General features: G+C 51.7%; 1 long non-coding RNA gene across 1 annotated transcript; it reads left to right on the top strand.

Annotated features, from left to right (window-relative positions):
• Positions 1–1,399: 1,399 nt before the first annotated feature.
• On the top strand, positions 1,400–3,054 carry LOC137142096 (uncharacterized). Its single transcript, XR_010916848.1, has 2 exons — positions 1,400–1,908; positions 2,802–3,054. It is a non-coding gene; the product is annotated as an uncharacterized lncRNA (long non-coding RNA).
• Positions 3,055–5,070: the final 2,016 nt, after the last annotated feature.

Raw genomic sequence — 5,070 nt, 5'->3', positions numbered from 1 at the left:
TCAGTTCTTGGTGGACAATTGTACCGGTCACAAAAAGCCACCACTGTAATTGGCCCCCTCGCTGAACAGGGTTCAGCAAAGACTGAGTGGGCTACAGAGGCTGAGGCCCAGCTCCTGAAAAAGTATTTAAGTGCCCAGTGCTCGTGGATTTCTGTGAAGGTCTGGGTCTGAACGTCCCTCCAAGTCAGAATGGAAGCGCTGGTTGGCTACTGTCGAGCCTGCCTTCAGTGTCTGAGCAGACTTAGCACTTTCCCAGTGTAGATCTCAACGTATTTTACTATGATCACTCCGCATTTCCAGATGGGGAAGCAGAGGGGCAGATACGCACCGAGGACCGGCAAAACTCGATCTCCCTGAATGGGAAGCCAAGACTCACCAGTTCCTCTACATGATGGAAAGGTAAGAAGTATTCAGTGCCCATTGTCTTTGGTGGTTGGGACGGCTTCTCCCCCGCTGTGCTACTCTGCCTTAACGTACGGAGGAAGAGAGGAAGGATTTCCTAGTGGTTAGGGCCCTAGCCTAAGAGTTGGGAGACCTGCGTTCAGCACCCTATTCTGCCACAAACATCCCGTGGCCTTAGGCAAGTCACTTAGGCCCAGAGCCTGAAAGATATTTAAGCTCCATTGACATCAGTGAACGTTAGGCCCTCGATACCTTTAGGGTGAGTAGACAGCAAGTGTAAAAAATCAGGACCCTTTTTTCAGGTCGTAGGGGACGGTTACGTATATAAGACAAAGCTCCTCATATTGGGACATCTGGTCACGCTAAATACCGTTGAGGATCCACGCCTCAGTTTCCCCATCTCTAAGGGCAGATAATAGCACTGCCTTACCTCACCAGGGGTTGTGAGGATAAATATCTTGCTGTGAGCTGGGTGAAACCTTGTTATGGGTTGAGTTCAAAACTCCTTCGAACTGATGTGTGAACAGCTGTGTGAGGTAGTTAGTTGTAAGGAACATGTCAGGGGCCACACCTAAAAAAGACCTACTAGAATCTGCCCCCAAACTAGCACCACATAGGCGGCAGGCGAGAGGGGCAGAAAGCAAGAAAGCCACGCAGGTGTCTGTGAGCGCAGCGTGAGTGACCCTGAGGAAAGCCAGAGAGAGCTCTTGGGTCTGGGGTTGGCTAAGGAGGCTTGGAGGATTAAGAAACTGCTCCTTTTATTTTTGGCTCCTCCTGTGTTTGGAGAACAGGACTTTGTACATTCCTTGTAAATAAAGGAGATGGTATCAAAGAAAACACCAGACTCAGCCATTTCTACTTCAGATCAGAACATCCCTAGGCCCTGAAATTTGACCAGCTGTTCAGGTCACAAAGGGGCAGCAATATTACAGAGCGTCAGGTGGTCAGAGGCTGTGGTGACCAGGGTCAGATACGTCCCTTCAATGGGTAGAACAGGCACACACAGCCTCCAGCTGCACTGCCGGGGTGTTTGGTTTGTCTCGTCTGTGTTTTGCAGGAGTTTTGATACGGTTCCGCACTGATTAAAATGTAAAGCGCTCGTTGGGCCTTTGCAGGCAGAGAACGCTATAAATCCAATAAGGATGGATTGATTTCATTCCCTAACTTTTACATCCCCAGTTCTGCAGCTTGACAACGGTGAACACAGCCGTGCAGGGAAGGTTTTATAGACCATTTTACTCCTTACACTGGAGTATACAAGTGAGTGAAATACGAGAGATGAGCCTACGGAGATAAAAAGCAGACCCCACACAAGAGGCGATGTGTGCGTGTGTGCGAAAGATTCAGCAAGGATTTATTCACACGTGCAGGCAAGCTGTGGCGAGAGGAAACCATTCGATGACAGCATTCAAATGACTGGGATCGCAGCTGACACACGCTCCATAAAAGATGAACTTGCTTCTCTGGAAAGTTTCTTGGGCTCTGGTCTGATGCTGTGAGATTCAGGTGAGGTCAGTCGGGGGGTAATGTGGAGCCTGGAAGCTAGGTCTCCTCCAAACCATCACATCACCCTGGGGAAAGTCTTGAGCCATCCTGATTTAAGATGCTCTGTTGGCAGAGTGGGTTTGGTGAAGCAACATGGCTCAGAATGTTAACTGTAAGCTACAGAGCCTTTAATTGCACCCTAAGCCATCTGCTTGACACCATCCAGCCAACTATCTTCTGACTGGCTCTGGTGTTTGTAGCCCCCATCCCCGCGGTATCTAAGGACGGTGGTAAGCAAGGATCGAGGGCCAGTGAGCAGCCAGTGGAAAATGACTCGGTAGCGGCAGTCAGCTCAGTTCTTGGTGGACAGTTGTACCGGTCACAAAAGCCACCACTGTAATTGGCCCCCTCGCTGAACAGGTTCAGCAAAGACTGAGTGGGCTACAGAGGCTGAGGCCCAGCTCCTGAAAAGTATTTAAGTGCCCAGTGCTCGTGGATTTCTGTGAAGGTCTGGGTCTGAACGTCCCTCCAAGTCAGAATGGAAGCGCTGGTTGGCGAGAGTGGGAATGGAGGTATATGTGCAGTGTCCTTTACATGGCCTTTGGATAAGCAAAGGAGCCGTGGACCAGGCAATGGGTCGACGCTCAAGATAGTTGTGTTCTCTTTCTGTCTCTGTCATGATTCCTCCATGCCTGTTTCCCCTCCCACTGTATTTCTTGTCTATTTAGATGGTAAGCTCTGTGGGACAGGGACTGTCTCTTACTGTGCAGCGGGGCCCTGAGCTCTGGTAGGGCCTCTGGCTGCTACTGGAATGTGAATAATAGAGCTGGAGTCGCACAGGGGGGAAGCCAGTCCCTGATGTCTGAATACCCTCCTTCCTCAACCTAGTCTTCACTTTCAGTCTTCACTTTCAGTTTCTGAACCTACTTCCTGAGCTCATTCCTGCACCAAGCAGCAGCAGCAGGGGCCTGAGAGCTTGTTTGTTTCCAGTCTGAGCACAAACCCCAAGATAAAGTTTAGTGAAGATAACAGAGGTGGTGGCTGGGTTGCAATGAGCACACGTCTGTCTCCCATCATGCACTGCTTGGCACGCTCAGCCAGAGGAACGACTCTATGTGTTTATTTGCAGCATCTCCGCCTTCATCTGCTGCGGCTGGCTGGAGAGAAGCAGGGATTGGACTTTAGTGGCAGTGGCAGGGGTGTTGTAAGAAGGTCTCTGTGGCACAGTGACTAGGGTAAGTACCTGGGAAGCTGGGTCCCTGGGTTCAAGTCTTCCTCTTGCTGCTCCTGCACAGTAATTAACGAGTCATTGGGCCCACGGGAGTGTTGTAAGTGTGAAACCCTGCATGGGGCAGTGGTTAGAGTGGCGGCTTGGGCAGCGGTTAGAGTGGTAGCTTGGGCTGTGAGAGCTTGGGCAGTTCCTGGTTCAAGTCTCAGCTAAGAAAACAGAGGGTTTTATTTTTGAAAAAAGAGAGCCTGGGGCCCCCTTAGGGACTTAGTTAAAAGTATCTCTCTTTTGTCCCCTGTGGCCACCCCCACCCCTCCCAGTGACCGCCCCCCCCCTCCTCCTACACCTCCACCACCTCCGCGAACGCACGCGAGCACGCACACACACACACACTCTCACACCACACCGCCACACACCCCTCCACCCCACCACACGGCGCATACGGCGCAACCCCACTACCGCACAGGAGGGCTCTTAAAGAGCAATTTACGACCTCCTCGGTCTCCTGGGAAGTTTAAGGATGTCCATCTCCAAACGCCTTAAGGGCAGAGAGAGATTTGAGACTAGGATTCACTTACTCCTAGAATCTCCAGGGTGGGTCCTCCAGACCACCGGACTATAGAGTGATACTGATCGTGGGGCTGCCCCAGTCGCTAGTTAAAGTGCAGTGGAACGGCTCTAATAGGTAAAGACTCGGGCTGGCAGAGCCAGGACTTGAACCCAGCTCTCCAGCGCCCCAAGCCGGGACTGGAACCCCTGCCCTATGGAGGGCTTCTTACGTTTCATTCTTGCCTTGGCCTACTTAACAAACAATTAAAGGGGACCAGCATCAAGAAGAAATCAAACCCTAGCCTTGAACCGGCGACCTGCACCATCCTAGGCGCCTGCCCCAGTCACTGTGCTACAGAGAGCTTCTGTTGGGTGGGGCCATTTCTTAGTTCATTAAAGAGGACTGCCCAAGAGGCAGGACTAAAGGAGCCTTGCCTCATAACCCAGCACTGGGTCACTGGAGCGATAGATTGCTGCCTAAAGCCCTTTACCTCGCTCAGCGTGGGCACTGAGTCTGCATGTCCCACGTGCTAGGTAAATACCCAAATACCAGCACCAGGCTAGCGCTCCTGATCTGAGCTGTGGCCCAATTACTACTGAGTTATTTAATTACAATGGAACAGCCTCAACAAGAGAAACCCACATCAGCCTAGCCCTGACTTCAGTTATTAGGACCCTCACATGAGAGCTCGCACTGCCATGCTCAAATCCCTTTGCCCAGCTGGCAGGGAGAAGAAACTGACCCAGGTTCTCCCATTGCCTGGGTGAGTGTCTCAACCACAGTGCTAAACATGACAAGGGAGGCTGTCTACTCCCAACCACCTTGTGTGGAGTTAGGCTGCTGCTGAGCCTCCCAGATCCAGTCCCTTGGGGAAGACAGGGCAGGTCTGGGCTCAGGCACGAGTGAGGCAGGAGTACATGTGCTCATCGGCAGAAACATAGACACCAAGTGACTGCAGGTGCTTCCAGCCAAGGAGGGGTTTTGTGGAGCACAGAGTTACCTAAAGCTGGGCTTAGCTCCCTTTGTGATCTGGCTTTGTGTGCCTGGGATGCAGACTGAGCGAGCCCATGCTTACTGCCCTTGAATTCAGTGCTGTGCTGAGTGATGTACTGAGCACACTCATTGTCAGTTCACTCCCCTGCTCAGCGCTGCATGCCTGCTGTATCAGCACTGCCTGTATCTCCTCACAACTCTGCTGGAGTTCCCCTGGACAATTTGCCCATTGGAGAAACAGGTCAAGAGAAAGGGGAAAGCTCTATTCACCCAGTGACTCTAAAATTGTACCCCAGCTGTGATTCTGGGTCTTCATCTGGCATACCACTTCTCAAGCCAATCTGGCTCTGCATTTACATTTCAGAGCACTTTAAAATTAAGCCAGGCCGTTTGCCTGGAGGGGTAGGGAGCT

Source organism: Emydura macquarii, unplaced genomic scaffold (genome assembly GCF_026122565.2).
Source record: "Emydura macquarii macquarii isolate MOO-44397 ecotype Brisbane River unplaced genomic scaffold, CSIRO-AGI_Emac_v2 contig_3139, whole genome shotgun sequence".
Lineage (NCBI taxonomy): Eukaryota > Metazoa > Chordata > Testudines > Chelidae > Emydura > Emydura macquarii.
The sequence above is the reverse complement of the archived record's forward strand: the minus strand, read 5'-3'. Positions and strand labels throughout refer to the sequence as shown.